We start from the raw sequence: 24,719 nt of genomic DNA on the forward strand, positions 1-24,719 counted from the left end.
TTTCGCTAAACCTCCTGTCTATAAGGCAGAAGCGGTAGTCAATAGACTGCCGAGCTCGTCTCCAAAAGTTGAGAAAAGAAGCAAAAATATGAGAGAACAATCGCAGAAATATGCAAATATGAAACATTTTATAATGATTGTAGCCCATGCGGATGTCTGGTAGTAAGCCTACGAGAGAGAAAAATGTTGAAAGTTTCTAAGAGTGTATTGGAATCTGCAGGAATCACAAATAATACGTTTGCATAAAATCTTAGAAGTTAAAAAGAAAACTGGAAAACTGCAAATAGTACTGAACTCCCTTGGAGATTTTTTGACGATCATAAGCTTCACTGATAGATCGTAGCTCTTTCCGAATATTTCTAAGGGTTCGAGTCCTTAGAAGTTAGTGACAATTGCTTGAGACCATCAAATATTTTATAAAATCTAAATACTGTCTTAACAGGGAATTTATAACTTTTCTGGGGATGTCCGAAAAAATCTCTAAAAATGTCTAGGGGATCTTCGGAAAGTCTCTAAAAGTATTCAATAGATTTGATATTACAGTTTGTCCTACCCACGTCTCTGAACGTGACGGCGCCTCTGGCCAGGAGTGTTCGTTCGTTGGAGCGAAGATCTTGTCATAGTCCTGCCGTTACTTTTGACAGAAACCTTGGGGCAACTAGACGAGCCTTGTATTTTACAGTGTCGCCGGCAGCATTCCGTTTCACCTTGTAAATCTATTTGCACCTAACTGGTTTATGCCCAGCTGGGAGTGTGGGGTTTGAGTAAAATGCCTTCAGCGTGTGTTAATAGATTCACACATCAGCAGCAAGTCATGATTTTGCCCCCTTCTATAGTCTATAGTCAGACCTTCGCAGCGTGCACACACATTCACGGAAAGTCGCTGTCATAACTTCGTTCCGGCCATTTAGGTCCCCACATTTTGGCGATCCTGCCAGTCTATTTTTGGATCCTGTCGCTGATTTCATGAGGTGAGTTGAATTCAAGTGGTTAAATTGTGACGACTGACGAGTGATATATTTCAGTTTGCAAAATCACAAGACGCGTCTCGAAGACCGTCGGAAATGGTTTGTGGTTTGCAAAATCACAAGACGCGTCTCGAAGACCGTCGAAAAATGGTTTGTGGTGGCGCGTCTGAAAGACCGCTGGAAAAATAATTTGTGGTTTAGAAAACTATAAGCCGTGTCTGGAAGGTGGCCGAAAAAATGTATTGTAAATGTATAAGTTTGTGAAACTACAAGGCGCGTATGGAAGACCAACGGAAATTTGCGATCTAGAAAGTTTTGAAATCCTGCGAGCATTGATTTTGATTAAAGCAAATTTAGATTTCATGAAGCCACTTGGTGACGTACATGAGACTGTTAGAATAGTAAGCCATGAATTAGTAATACTATAAATCGAATGGGGCCCTCCTTAGCCGTGCGGTAAGACGCGCGGTTACAAAGCAAGACCATGCTTAGGGTGGCTGGGTTCGATTCCCGTTGCCGGTCTAGGCAATTTTCGGACTGGAAATTGTCTCGACTTTCCTGGGCATAAAAGTATCATCGTGTTAGCCTCATGATATACGAATGCAAAAATGGTAACCTGGCTTAGAAACCTCGCGGTTAATAACTGTGGAAGTGCTTAATAAACACTAAGCTGCGAGGCGGCTCTGTCCCAGTGTGGGGATGTAATGCCAATAGAAAGAAGAAGAAGATAGGTCGAATAAAAAAAAAACCTTATTAGCTATGAGCCAGACGTGTTTCATTTCTATTAGGTTATGAGGCCCAGTCACGTTGCCCATAGCAACGGATAAACAGAAGCACATTTTTTGTCGGTCTGCAAAGTCTGCATAGTTTGTGAAGTGTCTGAAGCCAAAAAATGCCAAGAAATCGAAATTCGAATGGAGTTGGCGGTGAAGGCGTCATCTCATCAAGAAATGGAGTCGAAAATGTTCCAGGCGGAAGTGGGGTTTCTTTACCAGCAACAGAACGGCTTCGAGGAAGAGAAAATTACAGCTCGTGGGCCTTTGCAACAAAGATGCTCATTATACGTGAAGGAGCATTGGACTTTTGGTTTGATCATTTCTTTAATGCTTTACTTCTAACACTACAGCCGTAACTCGGGAAGCGGAAGATCCTGCAGATGCAGTTTCGCTTCGACCACTTGCAATCATCTGCCTCAGTATTGAGCCAGTATATTACAGTCTGGTGCAGAGCACAGAAACCGCAAAGGTGGCGTGGACAAATTTGAAAAATGCTTTTCAAGATGACCCGTATGACCCGTCGAATTGGCTTACTGCGGACACTAACAAGCATACGGCTAGCAGAGTGCAGTTCCGTGGAGGAGTATGTAAGCTAAATGATGTCCACAAGCCACAAGCTCTCTGAAGTTGGGTTCAAGGTTGACGACACGTGGTTGACGAATCTTCTTCTAATGGGTCTACCAGAGATGTACACACTTAACTCATTTTACAGTATTCGGTAAATTTTACCGAAATCTCAACAGCTGATCTGTTCGGTAATTATTTTACAGATTTTTTGTAATTTTTTCCATTGTTCAACTGTCAAAATAACCGAAAATCAGTCAAATTATTTACCGAACAGTTCTGCTGTTGAGATTTCGGTAAAATTTTACCGAATTCGGCGATTTATTTTAAGTGTATACGAACCCATGATAATGGGCCTGGAGGCGTCTGGGACCCGGATAACTGCAGATGCTGTTAAAGTTAAAATCGTCCAAGACGTGAAGATGAGTAGTGTGGTCAAATCCAGTTCCTGTGGCAGGGAATTTTTCAGTCAACCAAACAAGTCCAAATCCAAGGAGAAAGTATCAGCGAAATGTTTCAAATGCAGGCGGTTGAGACACTACGCATAAGAAGCGAGAAGCGAGTGACAGGAAGGAAAAGAAAACATGTAAGCAAGCAGGATTCAGTGTACGTGATAATCACGCGAGTGCAAGCAATGCGTGGATTTTCGACTCAGGAGCAACGTTCCACATGTGTCACGATAAAATTATGTTAGAAGGAGTTACTACAGTTTCGAAGCATATCAACGTGGCAAACAGAGGCGCGGTCACGTTCCGAGACGTGGGTAGGACAAAAACTGAATTTCAAGGACTTTCCGGAGATCCTCTCAGATTTCAAAAGATTTTTTCGGACATCCTCGGATAAGTTATAAAACTCGCTATGACTATTAAGACAATCATTACACTTCCAGAGTTCGTAGTTCATTTCCTAGAAGCATGTCTTCTTCTTTATGAATTTTCAGAAGTGGTTATGGATTTCATTTTTTATTCGCTCAATCGATTGTATATTTTATTTAAGGTCAACTTCTCCAAAGAACCCTTATTTTTTGACGCCTCTAAGTATTTAAAAATTAAAAAAAAAAACACTTTTTCGGCTTTTGTTTTCGATTTTTTAAATTGTTAAAGGCTTAATAAAAAAGGGTTCCTTAGAAAAGTTAACCTTAAATAAGCCAAAGAAACGATTGAGACAATGAAACGAGATGCAACTTTTGACGGGAAAGGTCAATTATCAGTAGCTTCTAGCAATTTGAACCTTTTGCAATCTCCAGAAACATCGCTATGGTCTACCAGTAAAGCTTATGATCGTCCAAGAATTTTTCAGAGTGTTCAGTACTATTTACGGGTTTTTAGAAATCTTAAACATAACTATACTCCAAATTTCCTCAAAGACTTGCTGTCACACATCCGAATGTGCTACAGTCATTATAAACTAGTTCATATTTGCATAGCTTTTGTTTAGTTTAACTTCCGGAGATGAGCTCGGCAGTCTAGTGACTACCGCTTCTGCCTTATAGGTCTGCTGGAGAATACATCACATAATGTGGCATAGACTACATCACTTTTCTAAGTGAATCCTTGATCTGTACTTCTGTGGCAGAAGTATTCTCGGTCTCTAGTAGCATAAAAAACTACACACTAACATTTCTCGCCTTTCCCAACTGACTGGCGCCATTATTGATTTATATTTGAGCGCTCTGAAACGTGTATATCCAGAATAGGTGGTAAATCTCAACCTTTATTCACTTGGATCGTAGCGTTCTGATAAGTCACGGAGAAGATACCATTGACAAGTATATAGTCAGTCTAGGCTAAGCTATATTTAGCTATATCCTCGTTTAGATATTCAACTTTTGTTTAATTCACCTTTCTCTCTGTCAACTATTATAAAATTTCAGACATTCTCTGAGCCTCCCTGAACTAGCATAAATAATAACGTACTTCCCAAAAAAATTCAACAATTTTATGGAAGAGCAGCACTATAAGAAACTTCAAGACTTCTTCGAAAATCTCAAAACATAAATGAAACTTTTTGGAATAGAAAGAATTCCTCACATATTCTGAGGTGCTTATCGCAAAAGAGTTCCCCTTTACAATCCCCGAAACCTCCTCGATTGTCAGTTTAGCCTCTGATAAACTATCAAACATCTGATTAAATTTGGTATTTTCTTACCATAGTGCCATAATCATGGGTAGGACAATGCTTCGACTGTCCTACCCAGGTATTTTCATGCGTAGGACATGTCCTACTTGTCCCACCCACTCCCGGCGCCACTGGTGGCAAACATTTCAGAATCTCCGGTGATTGCAACTGGAACAGTGAAGCTTACGGCGAATGTGGAAGGTAATCCGAGCAGTTTGACAATGAACAATGTCCTGTGCATTCCGGACCTGGCGCTCAACTTGCTGTCCGCTATGCATGGTAAAATATGCAGCAATGGATATCGAGTAATATTCACGAAGGATGCATGTGAAGTGCGATCAAAAACCATTGAACTGGTCGCTGTTGGATGACAGGCAGATAGACTATACAAGCTATGCATGGTTAACGAACAAATCACATGTGCAGCGAAGGAAACAGATGATATGGTGTTGTGGCACCGACGGATGGGCCATTTAAGGTGATTATACAATCAAGCCAAGTGGTGAATTTCAAATTCACCACACGGTTTCTACTCCTATTATGAAAAGTTCAAATCTAGCGTAATAATGTTCGTACAATGCAGAAATTAAAGTCGATTGTTTAGCATAAGTAAGCAAACGATCTACGAATGTTTCATCTCCATGGGCGTTGTGGTTCTCTCAATTCGTGCTCTTGAAAAATCAACAGAAAAAGCACGTGGCTTCCAAGATGGCCGATTTGTGGCTTTGTTGTATAACCACCTTAAGTCATCAAAGTCTTCAACAACTGCGTGGTATGGCTGATGGTATTCGTTTCCGTGATGAGATTATTCCCCCGTGTACCATTTGCCTAAAAGGAAAACATCATCGTCAACCATTCAAGAATAAAGGCACAAGGGCAAGCGAAGTTCTGGAACTGATACATTCAGATTTATGCGGACCCATGGAGAATGCATCGATAGGCGAAAGTAGATACTTTTTAACGTTTATAGACGACGCCAGCAGGAAGGTGTTCATCTATTTCCTCAAATCGAAGAAGCAAGTTTTGGACTGTTTCAAGAATTTTAAAGTATATGCTGAGAATCAAACTGGGAAGCTAATCAAGCGGCTTCGAAGGGATAATGGTCTGGGCGCCGGGAGTGGGTGGGACAAGTAGGACATGTCCTACGCATGAAAATACCTGGGTAGGACAGTCGAAGCATTGTCCTACCCATGATTATGGCACTATGGTAAGAAAATACCAAATTTAATCAGATGTTTGATAGTTTATCAGAGGCTAAACTGACAATCGAGGAGGTTTCGGGGATTGTAAAGGGGAACTCTTTTGCGATAAGCACCTCAGAATATGTGAGGAATTCTTTCTATTCCAAAAAGTTTCATTTATGTTTTGAGATTTTCGAAGAAGTCTTGAAGTTTCTTATAGTGCTGCTCTTCCATAAAATTGTTGAGTTTTTTTTGGAAGTACGTTATTATTTATGCTAGTTCAGGGAGGCTCAGAGAATGTCTGAAATTTTATAATAGTTGACAGAGAGAAAGGTGAATTAAACAAAAGTTGAATATCTAAACGAGGATATAGCTAAATACACGGGTAGATCAAACAACCCAAATTTTGAGTTGTTTTCGATCTGGCATCTCTTTCATTCCATCCTTTGATGTCAAAAACAGAGAAAGAAAACCACCCAACGATAGCAGTTCGATGGGGGAAGCCAACGCTAGGTTAAAGGGGTTGAACTCAAATTTAGGTTGTTTAAACCTATTTAAACTTAACATTAGGTGGAAACTATTTAATATTTAGGTACTTTTTCACACGGGATCAAACGGAAACTACTCAAATCCGAGTTGGGCCATCCAACTCAAAATTGGCTTCCCCCACCAAAGGTCCAAATTAAGTGAAATGAACTTAATTTTGAGTTGTTTGAACTTCATTTTGGGTTGTCTGATCTAACCGTGTAGCTTAGCCTAGACTGACTATATACTTGTCAATGGTATCTTCTCCGTGACTTATCAGAACGCTACGATCCAAGTGAATAAAGGTTGAGATTTACCACCTATTCTGGATATACACGTTTCAGAGCGCTCAAATATAAATCAATAATGGCGCCAGTCAGTTGGGAAAGGCGAGAAATGTTAGTGTGTAGTTTTTTATGCTACTAGAGACCGAGAATACCTCTGCCACAGAAGTATAGATCAAGGATTCACTTAGAAAAGTGATGTAGTCTATGCCACATTATGTGATGTATTCTCCAGCAGACCTCCTGTCTATAAGGCAGAAGCGGTAGTCACTAGACTGCCGAGCTCATCTCCGGAAGTTAAACTAAACAAAAGATATGCAAATATGAACTAGTTTATAATGATTGTAGCACATTCGGATGTGTGACAGCAAGTCTTTGAGGAAATTTGGAGTATAGTTATGTTTAAGATTTCTAAAAACCCGTAAATAGTACTGAACACTCTGAAAAATTCTTGGACGATCATAAGCTTTACTGGTAGACCATAGCGATGTTTCTGGAGATTGCTAAAGGTTCAAATTCCTAGAAGCTACTGATAATTGACCTTTCCCGTCAAAAGTTGCATCTCGTTTCATTGTCTCAATCGTTTCTTTGGCTTATTTAAGGTTAACTTTTCTAAGGAACCCATATTTTTTTAAGCCTCTAACAATTTTAAAAATCGAAAACAAAAGCCGAAAAAGAGTTTTTTTGTTTTAAATTTTTTAAATACTTAGAGGCGTCAAAAAATAAGGGTTCTTTGGAGAAGTTGACCTTAAATAAAATATACAATCGATTGAGCGAATAAAAAATGAAATCCATAACCACTTCTGAAAATTCATAAAGAAGAAGACATGCTTCTAGGAAATGAACTACGAACTCTGGAAGTGTAATGATTGTCTTAATAGTCATAGCGAGTTTTATAACTTATCCGAGGATGTCCGAAAAAATCTTTTGAAATCTGAGAGGATCTCCGGAAAGTCCTTGAAATTCAGTTTGTTACCGGCGGGTAACATTTAATTAGATATATATTAAATCCATTCAAGCGTGAAGACAAATTGCTATAGCTTTAACGGCGATTTCAAATTTACACGGTGGGTGGATTAAACGCATACCAGACAATGAGCGATCTCGACCACAGCGAAGGTTTGATTGAAAGCAGGAAGTATAGAACGCGCGCTTTCCTTGGGGAGATGAGTGACCAAGTCAGACGGTGGGTGAACGAAGCCGATGAGATAAAGAGGCAGTTGGATTTGTGGCTCGGTGTAAGGAGCTTGTTCGGTGTGAATCGTGTGGTTTTTATATTCAGCAGCACAGAGGTGCCATCTTGGGTAGACGCCCGAGGAAACTACTCCATCCAACCGACATCACCCGTCTGGATCATCGAACAATTCGATTGTGGATCCACCTGGTGGTAACCCTACCACCCGGCATCCCACCCATCACGCGGTTAAACGGCAGCCCGTAGGCATTGTCGTGACACCTGGCCACCCGACGGGGGATTTGTAGACCGCATCATCGTCCGGCCCCACACCTAACGGCCACTAGTGCGCTGCGTTATCGCCTGATTCTCTGCGGCCGCACGATTGTCTTACCATCGGTCGGCCCATTGTTTCAAGCCTACCGCGAGCCACGTTGTCGCCTCGCAGTCCGTTAGCGGCATCACTATCCGGAAAAGTGTCGACTACATCGTCGTCCGGCCACCTGAAGATATCTTGATCGCCAGCCGCATCACCGCCAAGCCACTCATCGGTTGCCGCATCGTCCGACCGCCCGTCGGCCACCTAGCCACTCGCTCGTTGGCTACATCGGCATCTCCATCGACCGCACCCTGCACCGCTCCATCGATCGACCTCCCGCCGATTTGCCCTTCCGCTCGGCAATCCGTTGGCCACCTCGATAGCTAGCCACTCGCTCGTTGGCTTCATCGGCCTCTTCATCGACCGCCCCCTGCATCGCTTCATCGATCGACCTCCCGCCGATTTGCCCTTCCGCTCGGCAATCCGTTGGCCACCTCGATACCTAGCCACCGCTTTGGCTGACTCATCGTGCGACCAGCCGCCAGCCATCGATAATTTGGAAGCCAACTAATCACCCGTAAGTGAATGTTTGCAATTTGCATGAATAAACGCCTCTCAATTGAAATTAAATTATTCGGTTGTCTTCACGCTCCCGAAAGCCTCCCCGCACCTGACACCCTGAGACCCGGAACAAAAGAGGCCTTTTGAGCCCACCCCAAACGGCTGCCGTGGCTAGACCAGCAGCTAGGGGTTTAGGCCAGTTCTCTTCTGGAACTGAGCGATTCCGGGGCCACAACATTAGAGTCTTACAAGTTTTTGTCCTACCCACGTCTCGGAACGTGACCGCGCCTCTGGCTGGAGTACGTGAACGTGGAACGTTTCTTGTGCAATTCCGGAATACACCATGAAACAACGGCACCCAAGGATGTTAACGATCATTCAGTAAGGGCCCATTTACAAATTGCATAACGTTTTAGGGGGTGGGAGGGTGTCTGGCCGAGCGTTACGGCCTATACAAATTTTAGAACCCTTCCATACAAAACACGTTACGAGGGGGTGGGTGGGGGCTGAAAATGCTCCATTTTGGCGTTATGTAATTTGTGAATGAACCCTAATTTGCGTTCGATCATTAAGGGTCTGTCTCAATTGGATAATTAAACTGAAATTAAACTTAAAAGTGACATTTCAATAATTACCAAATAACCCTGCTCGCAGAGCAAGATTACTTGACAGATATCGAATCTTTTTTTATCGATTTCTTATTGGAGATACTGGGTAGCATCAACCATTCTTATGACCGGGTGATTTTTTTTATTTTCCGAACTGTCACTTTTATGTTTAATTCTCTAAATGAGACAGATCCTAAGGGTCTGTCTCATTTGGAGAATTAAACTTAAAAGTGACAGTTCGAAAATTAAAAAATCACCCCGTTATAAGAATGGCTGGTGCTACCCAGCAATTCCAATAGGACATCGATGAAAAATGATTCGATATCTGTCAAAAGTAATCTTGCACTGCGAGCAGGGTTATTTGATAATTATTGAAATGTCACTTTTAAGTTTAATTTCAGTTTAATTATCCAATTGAGACAGACCCTAAGCAGTTTGTTAATAACACATTCCAGAAGCTGAATTTTAAAATATGTTGTATGGTGTACTTCTAGTGCGAAGGTTTTTCTACAACTTTGCCTAATGGTTCGTTATTAGAATTCAACTAATAACGGAGTTAGAGCGCTAGTTGCAGTAACTTAAACTAAATGATTGGAATTTTGTTATCATTCAGTCTATAAGTTACTGAAACTATAGCTATAACTCCGTTACTAGTGGAATTTAAACAGCGAACCATTAGGCAGAGTTGTAGAAAAACCTTCGCACTAGAAGTCCACCATACAACATATTTTGAAATTCAGCTTCTGGAATGTGTTATTGACAAACTACTAAATGATCGAACGCAAATTACTGAATGATCGTTAACATCCTTGACGGCACCCTATAATCCAGAACGAAATGGCCTGGCTGAGCGGAAGCGGATGAACGGCGGTTCATTTGATGAACCGTTCGCCGACAAAAGGGCTAACTGTGACTCTGGAAGAAAAGTTCAGCGGCAAGAAACCAGGCCTTTCAGGACTGCGAGTTTTTGGTGCGAAAGTTATGTGCTATATTCCGAAAGTCAGACGGCAGAAATGGGATTCAAAATCTGAACCGGGAATCTTCGTCGGATACGCAGTTCAGGCAAAGGGTTTACGAGTCTACGTTCAGCGGACGAAGAAAGTTATAGTTAGTCGAGATGTCATCTTCTTATCAGAGGAAGCAGAGATTCCAGTTCAAGCTGAATCTAGCGGTAAGGCCAACATCAGATGGATGCAGTTTGAATGCAATGATCCAATTAATCACGATCAAGTCGGAGAAGAAATAGTGTGTAATAAAAGATATTTTAGTTACTAGATAAAGATTGTCGCTGTCGCCGCTGTCCGGAACATCTTTTGCTGGCGAGGATAGGGGAGCTAAATGTCAAAGAAGGAAAATCCATACGATTTGACAGGTATGTACCACACATGTTTCGGACAGCAGAACAAAGGGAACAGTAGCGACAATCTTTATCTAGTAACTAAAATATCTTTTTGTGTAATCCATCAGAACGGAACACTGACAATGAATTTATCAGTGAAGACGAATCAAGCATTGAAGGCAGCATTGTTGAAACGGACTATAGCAGTGCAAATGAATCAATTTTTACATTTTCATCTCCTGCGCTCCCTCCGCAACAAGAGGATCCACCAAGTGTGGTCAGGCGCAGCGCAAGGGAGCGCTTACATCCAGGCAAGTATATTGACATGACTTGCAGTATTCTCCCTCAAAGTATTACGCGTCTAAAGGTAATCGTTGAGCCACAATCATACGTCGAAGCTATAAAATGCAGCAATCGATAGCAATAGCAGGAAGCAATGGCAGAGGAGTACGAATCTCTGAAGAGTAACAACACATGGGAACTGACCAATCTTCCACAAGAACGAAAAGCGCTAAAGTGCAAGTGGGTCTTCAAAATGAAGACAAATGCTGACCGTTATAAAGCTCGATTATTCATCATGGGCTTTTCGCAGGTGCGAGGTATCGACTACAATGAGACATATTCTCCGGTGGTGAGATATGCCTGTCTCCGTTACGTGATAGCGTTAGCTGCCCAAATGAACCTCAGCATTCACCAGCTGGATGCAGTCAGTGCCTTCCTTCAAGGCAATTTAACGGATGAGGAAATATGTATGGAGCAGCCCGAAGGGTTTGTGGACGAGAAGTATCCAAGGAAAGTGTGTCGTTTGCGGAAGGCACTATACGGTCTGAAGCAGGCCAGCCGAGTATGGAACGGGAAACTGGATTCGGAATTGAATAAAATCGGTCTGAAGCGTTCCAATTTTGATCCATGTGTATACTTCAAAGTCGATGGTGATAACGTCATAATCATTGCCGTCTACGTTGATGATTTTTTGATATTTTCCAATGTACCAAAAAGGGTAGAACATGTCAGAGAACAGCTTATGTCGAAGTTTAACATGAAGGATCTTGGAGAAGCAGAATATGTTTTGGGTATGCGAATCACCCATGATAATGACGCTATCATGTTGGACCAACAGAATTTTTGGAGCGTTTCAATATGGTCGATTGCAATGCGGTGTCAACACCATTCGATGGAAACCAGCGATTGACGAAGAAAATGTGTCCGGAAAATGATAGCGATAAGCAGCGAATGGCATCTGTACCGTTTCGAGAGTTGGTAGGAGGCCTTCAATTTGTGGCGCAATGTACTCGGCCTGATATTGTGTATGCCGTGAACTCCGTAAGCAGCTTTATCAATGATCCTGGAGAAGCGCACTGGACGGCGGCCAAGAGGATCTTACGATACCTGAAAGGAACAAAGTTAATGAAACTTGTTTATACGAGACGAGATAGAGCGTTCGAAGGATTTAGTGATGCTGATTGGGGTAACAACCCCGATTCAAGGCGTTCTATTACTGGCTACGTTTTTCAGCTAGCTGGTGGATCGATATCATGGAGCTGTCGTAAGCAACAAACCGTTGCGCCATCGACCACTGAAGCGGAATATATGGCTACATCCGCTGCAACACAAGAAGCATTGTGGTGGCGGGGTTTCCGGAACGAGTTGTTTGGTGTTCAACTACCAGTGAAAATAAGCTGTGACAATCGCAGTGCGATTTTCTTGGCAGAAAAAGAAATAAGGATATTCCCCCCGCAGTAAGCACATCGACTTGCGACATCACTTCGTGAGGGAACAAGTTGAGATGAAAACTGTTCTACTGCAACACGTAGAATCTAATCAACAAAATGCGGACGTCTTTACAAAACCGATCCAGGACGGAAGTTTTTGGAAGCTATTGAAGCCCTAGGAGTTATTCAAATTCATGTTTAAGAGGGGGATGTTAGAATAGTAAGCCATGAATTAGTAATACTATAGATCGAACGGCCGCTCGACAACAGACCAGATCTTTACTGTACGGCAAATCCTTCAAAAATGCCGTGAATACCAGGTCCCAACGCACCATCTGTTCGTTGATTTCAAGGCGGCATACGACAGTATAGACCGCGTAGAGCTATGGAATATTATGGACGAGAACAGCTTCCCTGGGAAGCTTACCAGACTGATCAAAGCAACGGTGGATGGTGTGCAAAACTGTGTGAATGTTTCGGGCGAACACTCCAGTTCGTTCGAATCGCGCCGGGGACTAAGACAAGGTGATGGACTTTCGTGCCTGTTGTTCAACATTGCGCTAGAAGGTGTCATGCGGAGAGCCGGGTGTAACAGCCGGGGTACGATTTTCAACAGATCCAGTCAATTTATTTGCTTCGCGGATGACATGGACATTGTCGGCCGAACATTTGCAAAGGTGGCAGAACTGTACACCCGCCTGAAACGTGAAGCAACAAAAGTTGGACTGGTGGTGAATGCGTCAAAGACAAAGTACATGCTTGTGGGCGGAACCGAGCGCGACAGGGCCCGCCTGGGAAGCAGTGTTACGATAGACGGGGATACCTTCGAGGTGGTCGAGGAATTTGTCTACCTTGTAACTCTTCGTGACGTCCACGCGTCTTTAGAGTGGACGTCCAAACGCCCTATGCCAGCTCAAACAACTTCTCAGGGTCGACTCTTTCCTGCTTAGGTGACTCACTGGTAAATCGAAGCGGACACTAAGAAACCCAATGGACATGCATGCACTTGTAGAAATTAAAAGAGGAATTGGTACATTTTACTTAGAAATTTATTGTTTTTTTTTCAATGGGAAGGTTTGGGGTTAGTTTTAGGATAAGGATCGTTGCGGCCGATCGGTGGGTTGGGGCTCATCATGCGAGGTGGCAATTGTGCACGACATACCTTTGGTGCTGGAGCAAACGTCGTCGCTGGTAGAAGCACCAGAGGAGGAGGAGATCGGAAAACGGTTCAGTTGGCAACTATGGTCCAACGGGTCGTCGTAATGTTGCGACGGATGCTTGATGGGACGACCTGCTCAGTCGTCGTGTGGGCCGGAAAGCTCTGCTGGCTCTGTATTGCTGGAAGTGGACCGGGTAACCTGGTAGCTGGAATGACTGGTGTGGATTCCTCGGGCTGTCGATGAACCGGAACTCACGGCTGCGGCTCGATCGGACGGCCGGAAGATTTTGATCCGGTTTGGTGTGGACGCCGCTTCGAGCCAGAAAGTGCGGCTGCAACCTGACAGGGTCGTCCTCTACTGCCGGAACTTGAACGGATAACCTGGTAGCCGGATTGACTGGTATGGGTTCCTCGTGCTGTCGATGAACCGGAACTCACGGCTGCGGCTCGATCGGACGGCCGGAGTGGCCGGAAGATTTTGATCCGGTTTGGTGGGGACGCCGCTTCGAGCCAAAAGTACGGCTGCTGGAGCACTGCAGGGGTTTGAAGGGCGACTGAGTGGCCGGGATTTTCGGGCCTAGATCCACAAGCTGTCTATAGGCCAGAACACACTGCGGCGACTTAATCAGACGACCGGATAGCCGAAACACGGTGCGGCGAACTCCCCTCCTGAGGCTCGCTGGAAAATAACCCACGGCTGCGGATTGGTCGGGCGGCCAGGGTTCCCCGAATAAATAGCTTCGGCTTGCTTGAAATGCCGCGTGGGCCGGAATTTAAGGCTGAATCCCTGTTGAGGCTTAAACAAGCGACTAGGCTACCGCGTGGCCAGGTTTTCCTTTTCGTTTTTATAACACTTTCTATTTTTTTCACGTCTTACTTTGTCCAACGACTAGCAACGACTGTCCACTATCTTCTGTCCCCAACTCTCTCTTCCTCAGTTTATCTCCTCCGTCTCCTTTTCTCTTTTTCGCCCGGATATGGAATTGCCCTCTCTGTTTTTTTGACAGTAGGAAGTGAACAGGATTGGGAAGATTTTACAAGGGGAGTATTTTGGGTAGTAGCGCATTAGCATGTTGGGTAATTATTATATACAAAATTCATTTTTGTTAACGTAAACGGTAACAACCTCGGATCCTTGCTAACGGCTGACAACAACGTTAGTCGTGAAATACGAAGGCGCATCATCTGTGGAAGTCGGGCCTACTACGGGCTCCAGAATAAACTGCGGTCGAAAAAGATTCGCCACCGCACCAAATGTGTCATGTACAAGACGTTAATAAGACCGGTAGTCCTCTATGGACATGAAACATGGACAATGCTCGAGGAGGACTTGCAAGCACTCGGAGTATTCGAGAGACGGGTGCTTAGGACCATCTTTGGCGGTGTGCAAGAAGACGGTGTGTGGCGGCGAAGAATGAACCATGAGCTCGCCCAACTCTACGGCGAACCCAGTATCCAGAAGGTAGCTAAAGCCGGAAGGGTACGATGGGCAGGACATGTTGCAAGAATGCCGGACAGCAACCCTGCAAAGATGATGTTCGCTTCAGATCCGGCAGGTACGAGACGGCGTGGAGCGCAGCGAGCGAGATGGGCAGACCAGGTGCAGAACGACTTGGCGAGCGTGGGGCGTATCCGAGGATGGAGAGATGCGGCCTCGAACCGTGCATTGTGGCGTCAAATTGCTGATTCAGTGTTATCTGTTTAGATGTTAACTAAATAAATGAATGAAATAGATCGAATAAAAAACCTCCAGTTGCTTTCAGTATTAGCTATGAGCCAGACGTGTTATGATATAACGAAATCTGGGAGAAATGGAGATATATTCAATGCTGTGTAGTGTTCGAAACTGTTCGGAAAGCCAAATATATTATCTAGAAATTTATCATGGAATGTACTGACTTAGTGACCATAGCAGCATTAGCTGTAGGAGCAAATATCTTGAAATTTGAAAAATTGATAAGGTTGCCGGATTTTTCAAAGCTATTCGGAAGTTCGAATTTATTATGCGTAAGATTAGTTTGGAGTTATTGGCTAGCAGTCAACTACAGTAGCCGTTCGATAACTGCAAAATGTTTACTTTTCAGTTAACGAATGCCGTTCGATAGCTGCAATGCATTCTAGACGTCAAACGGTTGTCAATCGACCTCAGATGCAATAAAAGTGCATCTAAATGTGCAGCGCAATGCAGCTGTCATTGAGTTTGACATCAGTTTGAAGTTTAGTGGTCCGACAACTGCAAACTTGTTGCAGTTAAAAAGCATTGCACTTAAATGACTTGCAGTTATCGAACGTCTACTGTAGTATTAAGTTTATTTTCGTGTGCAGTTTTCAATGGAGTTAACCGATTGCTCAATTACAACCGATGTTCACCTTCGTCTCATTTAAATAACCCAGGGGAAAAACAAGCATTGCATCCTACACTGAAAGAAAAGGTATGGTAATGCCTACCATATCGAAGGTAACAGTAAATACATTTTACCATTTGATTTCGGTAGAACGCAAATAGTTTTCAGAATAACTACAAAGCGCGGTAAATTTTACTATGCTTTCTTAAGCGATGACGTGTAGCAGATTTTACCATGTTCTTATCATTGCTACTACCTGGACCCCCGATAATTTGAACGGTACCTCATTCAAATTAACGGGGTTCATTTTTAATTTGAACTTCTGGTTACTCTATTTGCATAAGAAAAACTGGTTTCTGGCTGCTCTCTTGGCTGGTTTGTTTTGATTCTGCATTCCGTTTAACGATGTTCCATTTTTCTTTTCCGATTCCACGTGTTGAATGACGTTTGAACCATTTTTAATTTGAACGATGTTCAAACGAACGGGGTTCAAATTAAAAAGTGTTCAGATTAAAAGCGGTCATATTGTGCTTCCAGTTGAAAACCGAAGTGAGCTCTCGCGACGATTGAGTTTTTCCTTATTTCCTGATGTCGCAACTGCATCGCGACTAGTGCGCATCTATGCCACCGCCGTGCGCCATGATGCGCACTAGTCGCGACGTAGTTGCGACAAAAGGAAACGGGAGCAAACTCGATTGTCGCGAGTGCTCACTTCGGTTTTCAACTGGAAGTACAATATTACCGGGGGTCCACGGTATGCGTACGTGAATTCGAAACATAGTAAATTTGAACATGTTTTAATTATTTTCACTATGGTAGTTTTATTGTGATTCGGTATATCGTGAATAAAAAAAGATCAAATCGCATTCACTTAATCGAGCATATTTATTTACAGTTTGTTCTCCACTGTTGTCATTATTTTCCCTCACTTCATTGTGCAACAATATATTACGACATGTTTAATTTTCAATTACATAAACAACAGCGGGTGGCATGATGATGAAAACACATGATTTTCCGATTAGCATAGCTAGCTCATTTTGAGTCTTCCAAATTCATTTTACTGTCGGGGCTTCGCCAGTCCAATTCTCGCCATACTTCCGTTATTGATTGTTGAGGCTCCCGTCCTTTCTGTCGTCAGTAATATTCACTTCAAAATATGCGGCCAGAATCTGGCGAGGAATATGATACGAGACAGCAAAAGGAGCAAAACAAGCGGAATAAGCATGCGTAAACTTCGATCTGGGAACCCTCTCGGTGTCGCTCAATAACATCGGATTATTCGAAGGATTTGTGATATCTGTAAAATTTTCTCAATAATATAACTCTCACAAATAGAATTAAGATTAATGTTCTTACCCAAATAAATGTGAAAGAAAAATGCCTTATCCAAATATTAATTAAAATGATAACAAGAAGAAAAATATGTGAAAACTTGAACCAACAATAACTGACTAATTTTCGTTGCTCAGCGCAGCGCTGGACGTGAAAAGAATGGCGGCAAGAAAGAAGTCAAAATGTTCCGTGGTCGAAGTGGTACAGAGACACAGTTGAATTTACTATGGGAGACAGTACTTCAAGAATGACAGTCCATATAGTAATGTGGACAATAATGTGGTAATTCATGAAGATATCTTGGTTGTGTTTACTATTATCGTGCATGGTAAACCTAAACATGACTGTGTGGTTTATTCTACTATAATTTTTTTTATCAGTGTATGCTAGAAGATTTTTTTGCGTTTTTATTGAGAGAAAAAGGGAAATGGTTTGAGTCAAATGCCTTCAGCGTGTGTTAATAGATTCACACATCAGCGGTGTCAATCGGCGAGCAGTAAGCCATGACTTTGCCCCCTTCTAGACATACCTTCGCGGCATCTAGCGCGGCGTGCACACAAATACACAGAGAGTCGCTGTCAAAACTTCGTTCCGGCCATTTAGGGCCCCACAGGGAGGTCTACTAACTCCCATGTTCCGTTCTCCACGTGAGATCGTAGTTCCTCCTTCATGGTTTTCCACCATTCAACACTCTTGCCACAGCTTAAAGCTTCAAGAAGCGTTCGGGGCTTCATCTCCTCCTCTAGTGGAAGAGTGCTTGCCACAAAAATCTCATCTATCTGCCACCGAGGTGCTAAGCCTTTCGTGAATCCTGATGATCGCCTTGCGATTTCATCCATCGGAACACCATGCAATGATGAACATAGTCAGAAATATAAAAACGATTTTCTTCATCATCACTGTCTTCAATTTCCAAGTCCTGGTGTTACGTTAGGTGGGACGCTCAACAGATCTGACACGACTGCCCTCCGACGAGTCAGGAGGTTTGCGCAGGACCAATAAGCCGCCTTTAAAAACAACCAATACGACTCGATACAATTGGCAACAACCTAGGCGACGAATAAAGGATCACGATTTTCGTGGTTTCGAAGGTTGCGACAGGATAAACTACGATGAATTACATCCCCCCAACTTCGACATCGTAGCGCTGCAGTAAATCTGCTGGACAGGACAGAATGTGTAGAAAAGCGGACATCAAGCGGTTACCTTCTACCAAAGCTGTGGCACCACCAACGAGCTGGGAACCGACTGGGGAAAGCTGAGTGACCTGGTTGAGCGCTTCTCTCACCATCCACAGAAACCCCTGGACATAAATGGAGGTGGGGTCTAGTTACGTTGCTTCGTGAATTCGTGACGCTTGAGAGTCGCGTCCGTATTTTTGCAACTACAACACTACTAAAAATCCACACATATTTTTGGCAAAAATCCATAGATTTAACTTATGATGTATATCAGCGCACACATAACCATTCTCCACGCGAACTGCTAATAAAATGTATATCCAAATAAACTTTATGTGTGGTCTCGAATTAGCAATTATTTAATTTATGTGTGGTTCGATATCGATTATATTAGGGTGGAGCTATTGCAAAAAATTATAACGGTGACACATATATCTTATATAGATATTTTTGGCAGTGAAGGTAGTGATCCGAGTCGATGTTCGGACCTCTGAAGGACCTTACATCTATAACATCCAAGAAATGTCGTCCGTCGAACAGCAAGCAAGTGTCTTCACTCGGATTTACCCTTCATTCTCAACACGCAAATGCGGTCGCTTATCGGCTTCCACCGGATAACACGCTTCATATGCTTTCCGATCACCATGAAACCAACTCCTCGTTCTGCTCTGTCACCGCCGCTATAGTAGATGTGGTACTTGACTGAAGTGTTCGCTATGTGATCCAACGCCCGGCATTCACGTTCTCCAGTTCTGGGCCACCGTATTTTCTGGATTTTGATGTTCCGTGCCCAAATCCCGAAAACATCGCTTATGTAAAAATGCATGGAGAAAGATTCCGCGGGCCAAATTCCCGAGGTGTGAGGTGGGCTTAAAGGCTGCCTTACACCTCGGGAAAATTTTCCGCCGGAATTTGGTCCCCGTGTGTTTTAAAAGGGGCCGGGATTTTTCTTTTTAACCCTGCTCGCAGAGCAAGATTACTTTTGACAGATATCGAATCATTTTGCATCGATGTCTTATTGGAATTGCTGGGTAGCACCAGCCATTCTTATGACTAGGTTATTTGCTAATTTTCGTACTGTCACTTTTAAGTTTAATTCTCCAAATGAGACAGAGCCTCATAAGAATGGTTGGTGCTACCTCTGGAAAATTTTCCCCGATTTTACTCCCGTGCATTTTAAATGGGGCCGGATTTTGATTTTCCGTGCCCAAATCCCGAAAACATCGATAGTACATATGGGAAAAATCATGGATCACCGAGGTGTAAGGCGCTTTTAAGCTACCTTGAGGCCGCTTACACCTCGGGAAAATTTTCCGCCGATTGGTCCCGTGTATTTTAAAGAATTTGGTCCGCGAATTTTTCCCCTATTTTTACATATGCGATGTTTTCGGGATTTGGGCACGGAAAATCAAAATCCGGCCCCATTTAAAATGCACGGGAGTAAAATCTGGCGGAATCCGAGGTGTAAGGCAGCCTTAAAGGTAGCCTCACACCTCGGGAATTTGATGGATTTTTCCCATGCATTTTTGCATATGCGATGTTTCGGAATTTGGACACGGAAAATCAAATCGGCCCCATTTAAAATAAGGGCTCAAAATCCGCTGGGTTTTCCGAGTGTAAGGCAGCCTTAAGGAGCCTCACACCTCGGGAATTGGTCCTAAAATGAAGAATGATATTCGATTTTCTTTCAGGGAACGATGAAGGTAATCATTCTAAACATGTCAGTTTTCTTTAGACTTAAAAATCAAAAGAACATTGTTTAATTTGAAATTGAAAATAGATGAAAAATGCTTCCTCGACATTTTCTCTTGTTTGACGTACGGATTCAAACGCACTAGCAAAACAACGGGGGCACTTGACTCAACTTTTGACAGTTAATATATAGGCCTTTTCATGTGACATTGCCGAGACTGCAGTTGTTTACAACCGCTGAACAGGTCCGCAAGTCCGAAGCTGTCACTTTCATAGAAGAACTGTCAATTGACGGTAAAATCAGCTGATTTTAAACGTCTCGTGAAAAGGCCTATATATAGGGCTGACGTTTTGGGCTGATGGTTCATTCGTTCTGAAATGTTGCACAGCCCAAAATTTGCCGTAAAATGTCTTAAACACAAAAATATTATTTTTACTGATTTAGAATTTTACCAGAATTTTTATAACAACGGTACAAGCTGGGTGGTGCGGATAGTATCGATTTGGTTGTCAAACTGAAGCCAAAATTTTCTATTGTGCCGGAGCCAAACATTGAAGATTGTGGTTATGTTCGTTTCTGATGTAATATTGAGAAGTATTGTTATTATTTTGGGAAAAATAAAAATAAACTTTGTTTGAGTTTTGTATTCTTTTGTAACAAATATTCTACATTATATTTCGAGTGGAAAATTAGTGGAATGCAACTAAAAAGCACTCGTTACGAAATTTCACGAGATTCAGTAGCTGATTGGAGCATGAAGTGTAAATAATAGTGAAGTCATGTAGAGTCTAGCGCATTTGTGCGCTCTCATGCACGTGGAAGAGAAATTCGAAGAGCGGGAAATGTTTGAGCCGAACGCAAAATAATTTTGTTTATGGAGTGATTTCAAATATCCTCTGCTGCTTGAGCGTGAGAAAGCGGCTCTATCCGCAGTACCCAGGGTACAAGTAATCTTGACCGATGCACTATCGTTTGCAACCATGAACGAGGTAGGGCTTTAGGACCCAATTTGGATCGCGGATTTTTTCCCCATGTATTTCTGCATATGCGATGTTTTCGGGATTTGGGCACGGAAAATCAAAATCAGCCCATTTAAAATGTACGGGACCAAAATCCGGCGGAAATTTTCCCGAGGTGTAAGGTAGCCTGTAAGGTAGCCTCACACCTCGGATTTAATCCTGATTTTTCCCCAAACAGGAAAAATCCGCGCGAGTAGCCCCCACACCTCGAATTCGGTCCGATTTTATCCCATGAATTTTGCATATTGATGTTTTCGGAATTTGAGGAAAAAAATCCGGCCTTTAAAATACACGGGACAAAATTCCGGCGGAAAATGTTCCCGAGGTGTAAGGTAGCCTTAATAACTACTATTTTGTACTATTTTCCCGAGGTGTAAGGTAGCTTTTAGGGCCACCTTACACCTCGGGAAAATTTTCCTCCACATTTTGGTCCCCGTGCATTTTAAATGGGGATTTGATTTTCCGTGCCCAAATTCCGTAAACACATATGCAAAATACATGGGGAAAACATGCGACCAAATTCCGAGATGTGAGGCTACCTTTACCCAGCATTTGCCGATAATTCACAATTTTGCTGAAGAGAAGAGTGTTCACTTTATCCATCGCGATTTGATACATTCTTTTCTGTTGGGGTCATAATGAATCCGTGGACCTGAAAGGGTTAATCCGAAGAATTCGAATTGGAGCGATCCGGGCTAAAGAGTTATCGGATTTGTGAGAGCCGGATGAGCGGGGGCATACTGTAGTACGAAATTTCTGCGAGCATTTATCTGCAGATAAATATTAAATAAAATAAATATTTAGGGTCTGTCTCAATTGGATAATTAAACTGAAATTAAACTTAAAAGTGACATTTCAATAATTATCAAATAACCCTGCTCGCAGAGCAAGATTACTTTGACAGATATCGAATCATTTTCATCGATGTCCTATTGGAATTTGGGTAACACCATTCTTTAACGGTGATTTTCTAATTTTCGAACTGTCACTTTTAAGTTTAATTCTCCAAATGAGACAGACCCTTAATAATAAATTATTTATATTCATCTGTCTTTATATCTCATTGACAGTAACAAGCACCTGAGGTTACACGTCTCTGTATTAAGTTGCACAAGTTGTTGCATGTCAACGCTGAGAGAATCAAAACAAAAACAAGTCAATTTTATGTTTACACGGATTTTCTATAGATTTAGAATTTCGGTTAATTTCACAAAGGTTTTTAGTGAATTTCGAAAAATTACATTAACGTTTACGGTTCGGTAACATACAGTATCAATTTTCATACTCTTGTATAATACGACAGTTAGTCAGATATTACGATGAGTCCCAAACCAATATGTCGAGTGTGTGCGAATGTTTTTCCGGCGGAGGGAACTTCAAGATTTGAGTCTATCTCCGGTATTTACTTCGACTGATGCCTTGCAGGTTTGTTCCGTAGTTGTATTCCGTATAGAATCCACTTTTTAATCTAATAATTTTCAGAAAACTGATGTCAGCGCCTGAAGGCGCGTGTCAAGTTGTTCGATAAGCTGTTCAAATCGACAACTTCGGACGGAGTGCCTGGAAGCTTCGAACAACTGACGAAAAAGGTAATTGTTTTGTCTGGGATTGATTTTAAATGCGGCTTACATGCGGTGCTCTTATCAGGCCAGTTGTGTATATCAGAATATTCAAAGTGTGCCCAATCCCGGTTCAACTTGTCTTATAAACCACACAATACCAATAACAAATGAAACCTCTTCCTAAAGCTTTATACGTACTTTGCGGGCCCACAAAACCATGCAGCACAGGTTTTGAATCAAATATAAGTCCCATATATTTTATACCCAAAGATAGATAACGGTTCTTGTTTTAAATATTGCCTTATATTTTTCGTAAAATATTTCCTTTAGGAATTGCAAATTTCGTAGATCTGGAAGATATCAAAGAAGAACTAGAAAATGATACAGTTCACGAGTCAGCGATAAAGGAGCGAACCCTGCCGAAGTGGTAGAAGTTAAGGGAAATGTATGACAATCGTGCAGAATCGACGGATGATAATGATTCATCGGATGATGAAGCAAATAATGACGATGATGATGATGAAGATTATGTAGCTGAAGAGATCACCGGCAATGATGGGGAATCCGAGGCAAAAATCCAAAACAAAGCATCATCGAAGTCCAAGAAGAACCAAAGATTTGAAATATAAGTAAGTACATCAGAAGTGGTTTTTTCATGTTTCTTACTACTACTTAGTCATCTTATTTTTAGTAAAATACATTGCGATCAATGTGTCAAGTTCTTCTATAATGAGGCACGCTACCACGCCCACATGCGCATGGGCGCTAGCGCGCCACCTGCGAAATATGCAACAAGGAATTTGCCAAATTCATACCTGAAGGTGCACAACGAGATGATGCACTCGGAAGACAAGCAGAAGATCATGCGATATAGTGGGATGTGGACGGTCGTTCGCAACCTTGGCGGCATGACGGCGCACAAGAATGTCAAACATTTGGGTAAGCCCGTCGTCACGAAGGAGCACGTTTGCGAATACTGCGGTAAAGTATTCAGAAGCTACTCGATGTTGAAACTGCATCGTGATAAGCACCACGAGGGCATTAGGAAACATACCTGTACCGTTTGCGGCAAGTCACACGACAGTCGACACAAGCTGAAGTTCCACATGCTGCGACATGAAGGTGAGTTTAGTAAAGTTATTGAAATTACGTCATGAAAAAGTCCTTATCTACGAATAGAATAACAGTACACATGTCATATGGGGCAAAAACCACACCCACGGAGTTGAAAATCCATGTCAATCGACACACCCGCGAGAAGAAGTATCCTTGCGGGCTGTGCGACGCCGATTTCTAAGTACAGGTAATACATTGTAGCTCAATTTTGGAAACACATCATAGCGGATCATAAATAACCTTTGATTTTACCAGGAAACAAAAGTCGCCACGTGCGGCTACACCAGGTATTAAAAACTTCGGTACATATTGTGATCGGGCCTTTGAAGGCAGAAACTCTCAAACATCACGTTATGTACACGAGAGAAACGCACGAGTGCCAACTGTGTGGTAAACGTTTTATTCAGTTGTAGCCCTGCAGACACATGAAGACGCACAATAAACATTTGCAACCACCGATAGGTTCCTGAATGCGATAAATAGTCCTCGCCTTCATGGAAATGGTAGAAAGTAAGAGAAAGCCGTGAGTATTTGTTTACATTCCTTATCCTCGATATATGATATCCATTCTAGTGGAGATATCAAAGCATTTTAGTACACATTTCAAAGAAATGAAGAAAAAAAAACTCACTTGGACAATTCAGCTTCATGAAATTTTTGCCAGGTTAAACTCATGTTTCATAGAATTTTCTTTGGAAATAGGGGCTTGGTAGTCATATGGCCTCTGCGGAGATCGGAATAAATCCAGGTCCGTTCCATTCTGTACTTTTATCTCTTCTCAAGGATGTTATCGATTATTTTGTACTTTGAGTTCGATCATTCATAGTTTGTCTAACCCATTCTAAAAGCTGAAGTTCAAAAAAGAAGGTTTTCTACAACTCTGCCTTATGGTTCGTTGTTAGGAAGTTCTTTTTGAGCAATCATATAGCCTTTCCGTACAACTATTTGTACGAGAAACAAAACTCGTTCTACATCCACCAAATTAGAAAATTACAACAATTGCTTTCTTCTAGTCCTATCTATCACATTGGGCAGTTCAACCAAGACACAGTCGCCCTTGAACCTATGGATATTGCGGGAAGAAGCACAAGCTCCGTATAACTATGGAAGATGGACATGTGGAACTGAAAGTGCACGATCTGCCGGAAAACATTTCCGAAGAGAAGATTGTGAAATTCTT

General features: G+C 42.4%; 1 pseudogene; it reads left to right on the plus strand.

Moving 5' to 3' along the window:
* The first annotated feature begins 22,866 nt into the window (after positions 1 to 22,866).
* On the plus strand, positions 22,867 to 24,009 carry LOC134222634 (zinc finger protein 878-like; annotated as a pseudogene).
* The last annotated feature ends 710 nt before the right edge of the window (positions 24,010 to 24,719 follow it).

The sequence above is a fragment of the Armigeres subalbatus genome, chromosome 3 (assembly GCF_024139115.2).
Source record: "Armigeres subalbatus isolate Guangzhou_Male chromosome 3, GZ_Asu_2, whole genome shotgun sequence".
Taxonomy (NCBI): Eukaryota; Metazoa; Arthropoda; class Insecta; order Diptera; family Culicidae; genus Armigeres; species Armigeres subalbatus.